Here is a 15,630-nt window from a genome sequence, read left to right as displayed (position 1 = left end):
AGTGGGCTGTGCGCCTAGGGCCCATGCGCCTAGGGTTTTGGGGGAACCCTAAAGGGGGGGCGCCCCCTTGCTTGGTGGGCAAGCCACCTTCCCCTGGCCGCCGCCCCTCCCACCAGATGGGATCTAAGGGGGCCGGCCCCCCTCTCCCTTGCCCCTATATATAGTGGAGGGGTGGGACGGCAGCCAGACCTTTCCCAAGGCGCAGCCCTCTCCTCCTCCAACTCCTCCTCCTCCTCCGTAGTGCTTAGCGAAGCTCTGCCGGAGAACCACGAGCTCCATTGCCACCACGCCGTCGTGTTGCTGGAGTTCTCCCTCAACTTCTCCTCTCCCCTTGCTGGATCAAGAAGGAGGAGACGTCCCCAGGCTGTACGTGTGTTGAACGCGGAGGCACCGTCCGTTTGGCGCTAGATCGGATCTTCCGCGATTTGAATCGCCGCGAGTACGACTCCATCAACCGCGTTCTTGTAACGCTTCCGCTTAGCGATCTTCAAGGGTATGAAGATGCACTCTCTCTCTCTCATTGCTAGCATCTCCTAGATTGATTTTGGTGACACGTAGGAAAGTTTTGAATTATTACTATGTTCCCCAACAGTGGTATCAGAGCTAGGTCTATGCGTAGATTCTATGCACGAGTAGAACACAAAGTAGTTGTGGGCGATGATTTGTTCAATTTGCTTACCGTTACTAGTCTTATCTTGATTCGGCGGCATTGTGGGATGAAGCGGCCCGGACCGACCTTACACATACTCTTACGTGAGACAGGTTCCACCGACTGACATGCACTTGATGCATAAGGTGGCTAGCGGGTGTCTGTCTCTCCCACTTTAGTCGGATCGGATTCGATGAAGAGGGTCCTTATGAAGGGTAAATAGCAATTGACATATCACCGTTGTGGCTTTTGCGTAGGTAAGAAACGTTCTTGCTAGAAACCCTTAGCAGCCACGTAAAACATGCAACAACAATTAGAGGACGTCTAACTTGTTTTTGCAGGGTATGCTATGTGATGTGATATGGCCAAAAGGATGTGATGAATTATATATATGTGATGTATGAGATTGATCATGTTCTTGTAATAGGAATCACGACTTGCATGTCGATGAGTATGACAACCGGCAGGAGCCATAGGAGTTGTCTTAATTTATTGTATGACCTGCGTGTCAATGAAAAATGCCATGTAGTTACTTTACTTTATTGCTAACCGTTAGCCATAGTAGTAGAAGTAATAGTTGGCGAGACAACTTCATGAAGACACGATGATGGAGATCATGATGATGGAGATCATGGTGTCATGCCGGTGACGAAGGTGATCATGCCGCGCCTCGAAGATGGAGATCAAAAGGCGCAAGATGATACTGGCTATATCATGTCACTTTATGATTTGCATGTGATGTTTGTCATGTTTGCATCATATTTGCTTAGAACGACGGTAGCATAAATAAGATGATCCCTCACTAAAATTTCAAGAGATGTGTTCCCCCTAAATGTGCACCGTTGCGAAGATTCGTTGTTTCGAAGCACCACGTGATGATCGGGTGTGATAGATTCTAACGTTCGCATACAACGGGTGTAAGCCAGATTTACACATGCGAAACACTTAGGTTGACTTGACGAGCCTAGCATGTACAGACATGGCCTCGGAACACAAGAGACCGAAAGGTCGAACATGAGTCGTATAGTAGATACGATCAACATGGAGATGTTCACCGTTGATGACTAGTCCGTCTCACGTGATGATCGGACACGGTCTAGTCGATTCGGATCATGTATCACTTAGATGACTAGAGGGATGTCTATCTAAATGGGAGTTCATTAAATAATCAGATGAACTTAATTATCATGAACATAGTCAAAAGGTCTTTGCAAATTATGTCGTAGCTTACGTTTTGGTTCTACTGTTTAAGATATGTTCCTAGAGAAAATTTAGTTGAAAGTTGATAGTAGAAATTATGCGGACTGGGTCCGTAAACTGAGGATTATCCTCATTGCTGCGCAGAAGGCTTATGTCCTTAATGCACCGCTCGGTGTGTGAACCTCGAGCGTCGTCTGTGGATGTTGCGAACATCTGACATACATGTTTTGATGACTATGTGATAGTTCAGTGCGTAATGTTAAACGGTTTAGAATTGAGGCACCGAAGACATTTTGAAACGTCGCGGAACATATGAGATGTTCCAAGAGCTGAAATTGGGATTTGAAGCCCGTGCCCACGTCAAGAGGTGTGAGACCTCCGACAAGTTTCTTAAGCCTGCAAACTAAGAGAGAAAAGCTCAATCGTTGAGCATGTGCTCAGATTGTCTGACTACTACAATCGCTTGAATCGAGTGGGAGTTGTCTTCCACATGAGATAGTGATGGTTCTCCAAATTCACTGCCACCAAGCTACTAGAGCTTCATGATGAAATATAACATATCAGGGATAGATATGATGATCCTTGAGCTATTCGCGATGTTTGACACCGTGAAAGTAGAAATCAAGTAGGAGCATCAATTGTTGATGGTTAGTAAAACCACTAGTTTCAAGAAAGGCAAGGGCAAGAAGGGATACTTCATGAAACGGCAAATCAGTTGCTGCTCTAGTGAAGAAACCCAAGGTTGAACCCAAACCCGAGACTAAGTGCTTCTGTAATGAGGGGAACGGTCACTGAAGAAGAACTACCCTAGATACTTGGTAGATGAGAAGGTAGGCAAGGTCGACAGAAGTATATTGGATATACATTATATTAATGTGTACTTTACTAGTACTCCTAGTAGCACCAGGGTATTAGATACCGGTTCGGTTGCTAAGTGTTGGTAACTCGAAATAAAAGGCTACGGAATAAATGGAGACTAGCTAAAGGTGAGATGACGATATGTGTTGGAAGTGTTTCCAAGGTTGATATGATCAAGCATCGCATGCTCCCTCTACCATCGAGATTGGTGTTAAACCTAAATAATTGTTATTTGGTGTTTGCGTTGAGCATAGACATGATTGGATTATGTTTATCGCAATAGGTTATTCATTTAAGGAGAATAATGGTTACTCTGTCTATTTGAATAATACCTTCAATGGTCTTGCACCTAAAATGAATGGTTTATTGAATCTCGATCATAGTGATACACATGTTCATGCCAACAGATATAAGATAGTAATGATAATACCACATACTTGTGGCACTGCCACTTGAGTCATATTGGTATAAAACGCATGAAGAAGCTCCATGTTGATGGATCTTTGGACTCACTCGTTTTTGAAAAGATTGAGACATGCGAACCATGTCTATTAGTATATATGCATGAAGAAACTCCATACAGATGGATCGTTTGGACTCACTTGATTTTGAATCACTTGAGACATGCAAATCATAACACATGGGCAAGATGACTGAAAGGCCTCATTTTCAGTAAGATGGAACAAGAAAGCAACTTGTTGGAAGTAATACATTTTGATGTGTGCAGTCCAATGAGTGCTGAGGCATGCAGTGGATATCGTTATGTTCTTACTTCACAGATGATTTGAGTAGATGTTGAGTATATTTACTTGATAAAACACAAGTCTGAATTATTGAAAGGTTCAAGTAATTTCAGAGTGAAGTTGAAGATCGTCGTGACAAGATGATAAAATGTCTGTGATATGATCATAGAGATGAATATCTGAGTTACGAGTTTGGCACACAATTAACAAATTGTGGAAATTGTTTCACGACTAATACCGCCTGGAACACCATAGTGTGATGGTGTGTCCGAACATCATAACTGCACCCTATTGGATATGGTGCATACCATGATGTCTCTTATCGAATTACACTATCGTTTATGGGTTAAGCATTAGAGACAACCGCATTCACTTTAAATAGGGCACCACACAATTCCGTTGAGATGACACCGTATGAACTATGGTTTAGAGAAACCTAAGCTGTCGTTTCTTAAAAGTTTGGGGCTGCGACGCTTATGTGAAAAAGTTTCAGGCTGATAAGCTCGAACCCAAAGCGGATAAATGCATCTTCATAGAATACCCAAAACAGTTGGGTATACCTCCTATTTCAGATCTGGAAGCAAAGGTGATTGTTTCTATAAACGGGTCCTTTCTCGAGGAAAAGTTTCTCTCGAAAGGATTGAGTGGGAGGATGGTGGAGACTTGATGAGGTTATTGAACCGTCACTTCAACTAGTGTGTAGCAGGGCACAAGAAGTTGTTCCTATGGTACCTACACCAATTGAAGTGGAAGCTTATGATAGTGATCATGAAACTTCAGATCAAGTCACTACCAAACCTCGTAGGACGACAAGGATGTGTACTACTTCAGAGTGGTACGTAATCCTGTCTTGGAAGTCATGTTGCTAGACAACAATGAACCTACGAGCTATGGAGAAGCGATGGTGGGCCCAGATTCCGACGAATGGCTCGAGGCCATAAAATCCGAGAGAGGATCCATGTATAAAAACAAAGTACAGACTTTGGAAGAACTACTTGATGGTCGTAAGGCTGTTGGGTGCAGATGGATTTTAAAAGGAAGACAGACAATGATGGTAAGTGTCACCATTAAGAAAGCTCGACTTGTCGTTAAGATGTTTTCCGACAAGTTCAAGGAGTTGACTGCGATGAGACTTTCTCACTTGTAGCGATGCTAATAGTCTGTTGGAATTATATTAGCAGTTACTGCATTATTTATGAAATCCTGTAGATAGGATGTCAAAACATTGTTTCCTCGACGATTTTCTTGAGGAAAGGTTGTATGTGATACAACCAGAAGGTTTTGTCAATCCTGAAAGATGCTAACAAGTATGCAAAGCTCCAGCAATCCTTCTAAGGACTGGAGTAAGCATCTCGGAGTTGGAATGTACGCTTTGATGTGATGATCAAAGATTTTGGGTTTTTACAAAGTTTATGAGAAACTTGTATTTCCAAAGAAGTGAGTGGGAGCACTATAGAATTTCTGATGAGTATATGTTGTTGACATATTGTTGATCAGAAATGATGTAGAATTTCTGGAAAACATACAGGGTTATTTGAAAAGTGTTTTTCAATGCAAAACCTGGATTAAGCTACTTTAACATTGAGCATCAAGATCTATAAGGATAGATCGAAAACGCTTAATAGTACTTTCAAATGAATACATACCGTGACAAGATTTTGAAGGAGTTCAAAATAGATCAGCAAAGAAGGAGTTCTTGGCTGTGTTTCAAGGTGTGAGTATTGAGTAAGACTCAAGAGCTGACCACGGCAGAAGAGAGAGAAAGGACGAAGGTCGTCCCCTATGCTTTAGACGTAGGCTCTACAATATGCTATGCTGTGTACCGCACCTGAAGTGTGCCTTGCCATGAGTTAGTCAAGGGGTACAATAGTGATCCAGGAAGGGATCACATGACAGCGGTCGAACTTATCCTTAGTATCTAGTGGACTAAGGAATTTTCTCGATTATGGAGGTGGAAAAGGAGTTCGTCGTAAAGGGTTACGTCGATGCAAACTTTGACACTAATCCGGATGACTCTGAGTAGTAAACCGGATTTGTATAGTAGAGCAGTTATTTGGAATAGCTCCAAGTAGCGCGTGGTAGCTGCATCTACAAGATGACATAGAGATTTGTAAAGCACACACGGATCTGAAAGGTTCAGACCCGTTGACTAAAACCTCTCTCGTAAGCATAACATGATCAAACCCTAGAACTCATTGAGTGTTAATCACATGGTGATGTGAACTAGATTATTGACTCTAGTAAACTCTTGGGTATTAGTCACATGGCGATGTGAACTTTGAGTGTTAATCACATGGTAATGTGAACTAGATTATTGACTCTAGTGCAAGTGGGAGACTGTTGGAAATATGCCCTAGAGGCAATAATAAAATGGTTATTATTGTATTTCCTTGTTCATGATAATTGTCTATTGTTCATGCTATAATTGTATTAACTGGAAACCGTAATACATGTGTGAATACATAGACCACAACATGTCCCTAGTAAGCCTCTAGTTGACTAGCTCGTTGATCAATAGATGGTTATGGTTTCCTGACCATGGACATTGGATGTCATTGATAACGGGATCACATCATTAGGAGAATGATGTGATGGACAAGACCCAATCCTAAGCATAGCACAAGATCGTGTAGTTCGTTTGCTAAGAGCTTTTCTAATGTCAAGTATCGTTTCCTTAGACCATGAGATTGTGCAACTCCCGGATACTGTAGGAATGCTTTGGGTGTACCAAACGTCACAACGTAACTGGGTGGCTATAAAGGTGCACTATAGGTATCTCCGAAAGTGTCTGTTGGGTTGGCATGAATCGAGACTGGGATTTGTCACTCCGTATGACGGAGAGGTATCTCTAGGCCCACTCGGTAATGCATCATCATAATGAGCTCAATGTGACTAATGAGTTAGCCACGGGATCATGCGTTACAGAATGAGTAAAGAGACTTACCGGTAACGAGATTGAACGAGGTATTGGGATACCGACGATCGAATCTCGGGCAAGTAACATACCGATAGACAAAGGGAATTGTATACGGGATTGATTGAATCCCCGACATCGTGGTTCATCCGATGAGATCATCGTGGAACATGTGGGAGCCAATATGGGTATCCAGATGCCGCTATTGGTTATTGGCCGGAGAGGTGTCTCGGTCATGTCTGCATGGTTCCCGAACCCGTAGGGTCTACACACTTAAGGTTCGGTGACGCCAGAGTTGTTATGGGAAATAGTATGTGGTTGCCGAAGGTTGTTCGGAGTCCCGGATGAGATCCGGACGTCACGAGGAGTTCCGGAATGGTCCGGAGGTAAAGATTTATATATGGGAAGTCACCATACGGTCACCGGAAATATTCGGGGGTATACCGGTATTGTACCGGGACCACCGGAGGGGTTCCGGGGGTCCACCGGGAGGGTCCACCTGCCCCGGAGGGCCTTATGGGCTTAGGTGGAAGGGAACCAGCCCTTAGTGGGCTGGGTGCCAACCCCCCTAGGGCCCATGCACCTAGGGTTTTGGGGGAACCCTAAAGGGGGGGCGCCCCCTTGCTTGGGGGGCAAGCCACCTTCCCCTGGCCGCCGCCCCTCCCACCAGATGGGATCTAAGGGGGGCGGCCCCCCCTCTCCCTTGCCCCTATATATAGTGGAGGGGTGGGAGGGCAGCCAGACCTTTCCCAAGGCGCAGCCCTCTCCTCCTCCAACTCCTCCTCCTCCTCCGTAGTGCTTAGCGAAGCTCTGCCGGAGAACCACGAGCTCCATTGCCACCACGCCGTCGTGTTGCTGGAGTTCTCCCTCAACTTCTCCTCTCCCCTTGCTGGATCAAGAAGGAGGAGACGTCCCCGGGCTGTACGTGTGTTGAACGCGGAGGCGCCGTCCGTTTGGCGCTAGATCGGATCTTCCGCGATTTGATAGTACGACTCCATCAACCGCGTTCTTGTAACGCTTCCGCTTAGCGATCTTCAAGGGTATGAAGATGCACTCCCTCTCTCTCATTGCTAGCATCTCCTAGATTGATCTTGGTGACACGTAGGAAAATTTTGAATTATTACTACGTTCCCCAACAAACCTCACGGTGATCAGGCACGCCCACTTGTGCCAGAGGCTTTTCTAGCTCGACATGCACTGCGACGGCAGGGCCGAGATGTCCGGCAAGGCCGCGAAGGCCGGCAAGGTCGTTAAGGGGCCCCTGTTTGGGTTGCTGGCGGGGGTGGTCCCGCTGAGCAACAACTCCCGCCGAACCAACATCATCGCCATGATGCCAGACTTCAATGCGCACGGCCTTGACCCGAATTGGGCCGAGCCGGGGGTGGATCAGGTGCAGGAGTTCTTCGACAACCTGTCGGAGAAGTACGTCCATGCCAAGCCGCTGCTCATCCAGGACACGTCCCAAGTGGAGCTGGATTACATCACCGCCAGGGCGGCGGAGGCGGAGCTCGCCAAGGGGGCCGGCAGCGCCGGCCACGTGGAGGACGAGGCCTAGGCTGCCGCGGAGGAGAAGGAGCTTGTCAGATGGGCGGAGTTTGCTGGGGAGGCCAGCAGCGCCCACACCGGGCCCCCTCTCATCGAAGACGTGGTCGACGAGTCGACCGAGGAAGAGGCCGAGGCTGACGACCCTTCGGCCTTGGAAAAAAGGCGTGTCCTGCGGCGGGCCAGCTTTGGTGAGCCGGTCCGGCCCGGCAGGATCGAGCAGCGGCAAGAAGTCCAGGGGAGTCCGTGCGCCTGACGAGGGCCACGGCAGCAAAGAAGGTGGTGAAGGCCGCGATGGCGAAGAGGAAAGCGACTGCCTCTTCTTCGTCCAGGCGCCCTCGGACTCCACCCGCTTCTCCTCCTCCCGCAGATGACGACACGGAGGTCGTCTTCGACTTCGGGTCCCTTAGCCCGAGGAGGAAGAGGAAGGCAACGGAAGAGGAAGCGGAAGATGAGTAACATCTTGTCTTTTGTCATCTCCGTCCCCTCAGTCCGTGCCGCTTTTCTTGACTCGTTTTCATCTTTGCAGGGACGTGGAGACGCTGGCCCAGAGGGTGGCGAAGAGAGCCAGGGCCTCGTTGGGCGGCCAGCCCCCGACGGGCACCTCGAGCACGCCGCTGGTGGTTGAGAGCAGCCCGGAGAGCAGCCACCGGCGTAGACCCCGCGTCAGCCCCCAGCGTAAGTCTATCACTCACTCCTTCATTGATGAACTTTGGGGGGTGTACCTTTGATGCCGATCTTGCCGGGTTTGCAGGAGAAGAACGGCAACGGGAGGAGCCGCCGAGGGCTACCCCCAACATGCCGCCCCTCTCGACCACGCCACCCCGGGGGGCGTCCCCGGCAAGGGCATCCACCACCGAGCCCACGCCGATGGAGGAGGAGGAGACGAACTTGGGTGCCGGCGGCCCCACCCTGGCAACGAACGTTGGCGGGGAGGGCGCCACTTCTTCCCAGCCCGGTGCGAGTAAGTTTGTTCGCATTCTGTCCTTGTTCTTCTTTCTTTCTTTTTCTCGGGCCCTGACCTTGGCTCTGCCTCATTGCCTTTCTTGGTGTCCAGGCCCCTCCTCGGCGGACCAGGAGGATATCGACACCGTCATCGGGGAGGTCGCCAGGGACGCCGAGGCCGAGGCCAAGAAGATCGCCGCCGAGGAGGCCGCCAAGGGTGTCGGAGTCAAAACCGGCGGATCTCGGGTAGGGGGTCCCGAACTGTGCGTCTAGGATTGATGGTAACAGGAGATGGGGGACACGATATTTACCCAGGTTCGGGCCCTCTCTATGGAGGTAATACCCTACTTCCTGCTTGATTGATCTTGATGAATATGAGTATTACAAGAGTTGATCTACCACGAGATCGTAATGGCTAAACCCTAGAAGTCTAGCCTATGTGAATATGGTAATGAATCTGTCCTATCCGGACTATGCTCTCCGGTTTATATAGACACCGGAGAGATCTAGGGTTACATGGGGTCGGTTACATAAGAAGGAATCTTCACAGCTGGTCGCCTAGCTTGCCTTCCACGCCAAGGAAAATCCAACCCGGACACGGGTATGGTCTTCGGCTTTCGTATCTTCATAGCTCCTCAGTCCGGCCTAATGAGTAACAGGCCGGACGCCCGAGGACCCCTTAGTCCAGGACTCCCTCAGTAGCCCGTGAACCTGGCTTCAATGATGAGGAGTCCGGCGCGCAGATTGTCTTCGGCATTGCAAGGCGGGTTCCCCTTTTTTCCGAACTCCAAGATAGTCTTCAGATGTGATGATTGTATCCGGACCTGTTATACACCACACACAACCGCAGAGGGAATATAATATTTGCACGAATCTAATTTTTTGACAGCTTCTTTACAACACGACATCGCGTCTGTCCGGTTATAATTTCGAACCGTTTTTCTTCTGCCATCCCATGTTTCGAGACGCGGTTGCTATTGGCATGTCTTGTCGAAGCAGAGATCGTGTCCCCTTATTGCGGGATTCTCATCGATGCGGGCATGGGTAACCCAACCGTGCCGTTCACACAGCCCTTGGGAATAGGCAATTCTTAAGGCGAGTGAGGAGGCATCTAATGTTTGCTGCCTTTATAAGAGGATAAGGATTCCCTCTTCCTCTTCTCACGCTTTCTCTCCGTCTCCGCCTTCCCGATCTCGAGCTCCAGCGCCCAAGTTCTCATCTCCTTTCCACTCAAGCAACCATGTTCGGATTCGGCGGTCAGGGCAAGTGGATGGTCTCCTCCGTCAAGGAGGAGGACATTACTGAGCTCCGAGCGGCCGGATATCTGGCGAAGGGAATAACCCACCGCTTGCCGGCCAAGGGACAAATCGTCCCAACGCCAGAGCCCGACGAGAGGGTAGTATTCCCTCCTCATTTCTTCCGCGGGTTGGGGTTTCCACTCCACCCTTTCTTCCGCGCGCTGATGTATTATTACGGGATAGATTTCCATGATCTGTCCCCGAATTCCTTCCTCAACATCTCGGCGTTTATCGTCGTGTGCGAGGCCTTCCTCCACATCCATCCCCACTTCGGGCTGTGGCTCAAAGTCTGCAACGTGAAGCCGAAGGTGGTGGACGGCCAGCACGCGGAGTGCGGGGGAGCCATGGTGAGCAAGCTATCCAACGTCTCCTGGCCCAAAGGCACTTTTGTGGAGACAGTAAAGGAATGGCAGAAGCAGTGGTTCTACATCACAGAACCTCGCGGCACCACCTGGGCCGCGACTGCCGAATTCCGCTCCGGGGCTCCCATGCGACTCACCTCCTGGGTCGAGAAGAGTCCGGACTAGTGTTCACCTGACGAGCTGATAGCACTGCAGACGCGCATTCAAATCATGGTGACCAAGAACGTCAAGCTCGTTGACGTCATCCAGGTGATGCTGGTCCGCCGGATTCTTCCGTGCCAGCGCCGAAGCCGCCCTTTGTGGGAGTTCAATTCAAAGAAGCACCAGACCTTGGTAAGGCTCTTCGAGACTACTCACGAAGGCGCCTGGAAGTTGCTTTTTAAGGGCAACGAGAAGCCACCGGCCACGGATTCAGACTGTGGCCACGATTGTACACACCACGCCAGCAAGGTATGTTATTTCTGATGTATCCCCAACCTCATCATTTCGAGGGTGATGTCTGAGCTTTTATTATGGTTCCTTTAGGATTGGATGGAGAGGGCGAAGCAGATCCAGTGTCCGGCTCCGCTGCCCGAAGAATCGGTCATCCCACGCCTAGCGGAGATGCTGGTGCCGGCGCCATACAAGGCACCGGAGAAGAAGGCCAAGAAGAAGGCCAAGGGGGCCAAGAGTGGCCCCCGTCGCAAGGGCACTTCGGACGCGACGTCCGAAGACGACGAGGCCCATTCCTCCGTCCCTGAGGACAACGACAAGGAGGAGGAGGAGGAAAACAACCCTCCCGAGGACAAGAAGAAGAAGAGGGCGGCCTCAGCACATCCGGAGGCGAAAGCGCCCAAAAAGGGGAAGGGTGCCCCCGCGGTCAACACCGCGTGGGACGTTGACAGTAGTCCGGAACGGCGCCCCCGCACTAAGCCCCAGGCCGCGTCGTAAGTGACAGGGCTCGCTCATGCGCACATCCAACCCTTTCTCTCCATTGTCTTGATGTAATTAACTGTACTATTGCAGTCCGGCCCGCGACCTTAATCGAGCGATCCTCGTCTGGAGGTTCATTGGCTCCGTCGGAGATGGCGAGCCCGTCGCCACCGCCTGCTTACTCCCCCGGGGCCAGGGACGACACCGAAGTGTTGTCCCGGAGGGCCGATCCGAACCATGGAGGAGCCCAGGACGCTGTCGGGGAGGCACCACGAGGCGAAGCCTCCACTGCCGGACACATGGAGGAGACGATCCCCATGGAAACTGGCGAAGAGGGCCGCATCCAGCTTGGCCCTCAACCGAATACGATTCCGGAGACCCATATGGCTCCGGAGTCGGGCGAGCAGCCCCCTTTGAAGGAGGGGGCGTGCCGCTTCCGCCGGTGGTCCCTGTCCATCCAGGGGCGCCGGACAACCTGATGGAGGCGCTGCGAGGCGCCTCCATTATGGACGAGCACCGTGTCCTTATGGGCGCGGTGATTGAGAAGGTTCAGTCCGCCAAGAGTGGACTGAACGAGGCCTGCAGCAACCTGTTGACAGGTTTTGAGGTAAGTGACATAGAAAGAGAAAAAAACCTGTAGTCAGTAGCCCCTGAGACACTGTCCGGCAAGAAGAGCCGGACAGAGGATCTATTGTAGGAGACTAACATAGCATGTATGTGATACGTCTCCGTCGTATCTACTTTTCCAAACACTTTTGCCCTTGTTTTGGACTCTAACTTGCATGATTTGAATGGAACTAACCCGGACTGACGCTGTTTTCAGCAGAATTGCCATGATGTTATTTATGTGCAGAAACAAAAGTTCTCGGAATGACCTGAAACTCCGCGGAACTTATTTTTGGAAAATAATAAAAATACTGGAAGAAGAATCCACGTCAGGGGGGCCTCCACCTATCCACGAGGGTGGGGGGCGCGCCCCCTGCCTCGTGGGCCCCCTGACGCTCCACCGACCTCAACTCCAACTCCATATATTCATGTTCGGGGAGAAAAAATCAGAGAGAAAGATTCATCGCGTTTTACGATACGGAGCCGCCGCCAAGCCCTAAAACCTCTCGAGAGGGCTGATCTGGAGTCCGTTCGGGGCTCTGGACAGGGGAATCATCATCCATCACCAATTTCATGATGCTCACCGCCGTGCGTGAGTAATTCCATCATAGGCTTGCTGGACGGTGATGGGTTGGATGAGATTTATCATGTAATCGAGTTAGTTTTGTTAGGGTTTGATCCCTAGTATCCACTATGTTCTGAGATTGATGTTGCTATGACTTTGCTATGCTTAATGCTTGTCACTAGGGCCCGAGTGCCATGATTTCAGATCTGAACCTATTATGTTTTCATGAATATATGTGAGTTCTTGATCCTATCTTGCAAGTCTATTGTCACCTACTATGTGTTATGATCCGGCAACCCCGAAGTGACAATAATCGGGACCACTCCCGGTGATGACCGTAGTTTGAGGAGTTCATGTATTCACTATGTGTTAATGCTTTGGTCCGGTACTCTATTAAAAGGAGGCCTTAATATCCCTTAGTTTCCATTAGGACCCCGCTCCCACGGGAGGGTAGGACAAAAGATGTCATGCAAGTTCTTTTCCATAAGCATGTATGACTATATTCGGAATACATGCCTACATTACATTGATGAATTGGAGCTAGTTCCGTGTCACCCTGTGTTATGGTTGTTACATGATGAACCGCATCCGGCATAATTCTCCATCACCGATCCAATGCCTACGAGCTTTTCACATATTGTTCTTCGCTTATTTACTTTTCCGCTGCTACTGTTACAATCACTACAAAACCCAAAAATATTACTTTTGCTACCGTTACCGATACTATCATATTACTTTGCTACTAAATACTTTGCTGCAGATACTAAGTTATCCAGGTGTGGTTGAATTGACAACTCAACTGCTAATACTTGAGAATATTCTTTGGCTCCCCTTGTGTCGAATCAATAAATTTGGGTTGAATACTCTACCCTCGAAAACTGTTGCGATCCTCTATACTTGTGGGTTATCAAGACTATTTCTGGCACCGTTGCCGGGGAGCATAGCTCTATTCTTTGAGTCACTTGGGATTTATATCTGCTGGTCACTATGAAGAACCTGAAAGATGCGAAAACAAAAATTTATCCCTCAACTACGAGGGGAGGTAAGGAACTGCCATCTTGCTCTGCACTTGATTCACCTTCTGTTTTGAGTAAGCTTGCGACACCTAAACCTGCTTCTGCTATTAATTATGATATGTCGCATGTTATTGATGATGCCACTTCTGCTATGCATGATACTTATGATGAAACTACTTCTATGCTTGATACTACTGTGCCACTTGGTGAATTTCTTGATGAACAACTTGCTAGGGCTAGAGAGAATGAAATTATTGAAACTGATAATATTGAAGATAGTGATGATGAAGACTCTCCCCCTAATAAATATGAATTGCCTGTTGTGCCTGAGGGTTATGTTCTGGATGAAGAATCTGCTAGAGCCATTCTTGCTTGCAATGATAGAAGTGATCTTAAGAAATTATTAGCTAAATGGAAGCAGCAATCTCTTAATGCTAGAATGAAACCTGACCCTGCTTTTGCTACTTCACCTGTCTGTGTTACTGATAAGGATTATGAATTCTTTGTTGATCCTGATATAATTACTTTGGTTGAATCTGATCCTTTTTATGGCTATGAATCTAAAACTGTTGTGGCACATCTTACTAAATTAAATGATATAGCCACCCTGTTCACTAATGATGAGAGAACTCGCTAACTTTATATCCTTAAAATATTTCCGTTCTCATTAAAGGGTGATGCTAAGGTATGGTTTAGTTCTCTTGATCCTGGATGTGTGCGTAGTCCCCAGGATATGATTTATTACTTCTCTGCTAAATATTTCCCTGCTCATAAGAAACAAGCTGCTTTAAGGGATATATATAATTTTGTGCAAATTGAAGAAGAGAGTCTCCCACAAGCTTGGGGGAGGCTTCTCCAATTACTTAATGCTTTGCCTGATCATCCTCTTAAGAAAAATGAAATACTTGATATCTTTTATAATGGACTAACCGAAGCTTCCAGAGATTACCTGGATAGTTGTGCTGGTTCTATTTTCAGGGAAAGAACACCGGATGAAGTTGAAATTCTATTGAATAATATGTTGACCAATGAAAATAATTGGACACTTCCTGAGCCAGTTCCTGAGCCTATTCCTAAACCAACTCCGAAGAAGAGGGGTGTTCTATTTCTCAGTCCTGAGGATATGCAAGAGGCAAAGAAATCTATGAAAGAAAAAGGTATTAAAGCTGAAGATGTTAAGAATTTACCTCCTATTGAAGAAATACATGGTTTAAATTTACCGCCTGTTGAAGAAACATATGATTTTAATCCTTCACCTATTGAAGAAACTCATGGTCTTGATAACCCGACACAGGTAGTAAAGGTAAATTCTCTCTATAGATATGATAAAGCTGAAATCCCTCCTATTAAGTTTGCTAGCCAATGTTTGGATGAGTTTGATAACTTTAATGCTTATTTTGGTAGACAATTAAAACAAAATGCTTATATGATCGAATACTTGGGTGATTATATGTCTAGAGTTAAAGGTGAACTTAAACTCATTAGTAAACATGCTTCTATGGTTACCACTCAAGTAGAACAAGTACTTAAAGCTCAAAATGATTTGCTCAATGAATTAAATAGTAAGAAAAATGATTTTGCTGTTAGAGTGGCTACTAGAACTGGTAAAATGACTCAGGAACCTTTGTATCTTGAAGGCCATCCTAAGAGAATTGAGCAAGATTCTCAGAGAAATAATATAGATGCACCTAGTCCTTCTAAAAAGAAGAAAAAGAAAAATGATAGGACTTTACATGCCTCTAATGAACCTATTGCTGAAACACCTGAGAATCCAAATGATATTTCTATTTCTGATGCTGAAACACAATCTGGTAATGAACATGAACCAAGTGATAATGTTAATGATGATGCTAAACCTAGCAATGATAATGATGTAGAAGTTGAACCTGCTGTTGATCTTGATAACCCACAATCAAAGAATCAACGTTATGATAAAAGAGACTTTGTTGCTAGGAAACATGGCAAAGAAAGAGAACCATGGGTTCAGAAACCCATGCCTTTTCCTCCCAAACCATCCAAG

The sequence above is a fragment of the Aegilops tauschii genome, chromosome 6 (genome assembly GCF_002575655.3).
Source record: "Aegilops tauschii subsp. strangulata cultivar AL8/78 chromosome 6, Aet v6.0, whole genome shotgun sequence".
Classification (NCBI taxonomy): Eukaryota; Viridiplantae; Streptophyta; class Magnoliopsida; order Poales; family Poaceae; genus Aegilops; species Aegilops tauschii.
This window is presented reverse-complemented; position numbering follows the sequence as displayed.